The following is a 292-nucleotide window of genomic DNA, read 5'->3' as shown; positions in this document are numbered from 1 at the left end:
TACCCAAAAAATATTCTTCATTAATTAATATTTTTTATTAAAATAAAAAAGTAGACATAGTCAAAGCTATTAAGATGGGCAAATGGAGACAAAATAATAAATATTACATAAAAAATGTAAACACACATATAAAAAGGTCCATAACAACTTTCTAAAATGCATCTTGAAGTAAGGACCAGAAAATAATGTAAAAATAATCAACATAAATATGGATCAATAAAATTCAACTTATTTAAGGAAACATATTAATATCTAAATTTTCTTCAATTGATTTTAGGACATAACTTATCAA

Source organism: Lupinus angustifolius, chromosome LG08, assembly GCF_001865875.1.
Source record: "Lupinus angustifolius cultivar Tanjil chromosome LG08, LupAngTanjil_v1.0, whole genome shotgun sequence".
In the NCBI taxonomy this organism is placed as follows: domain Eukaryota; kingdom Viridiplantae; phylum Streptophyta; class Magnoliopsida; order Fabales; family Fabaceae; genus Lupinus; species Lupinus angustifolius.
This window is presented reverse-complemented; position numbering follows the sequence as displayed.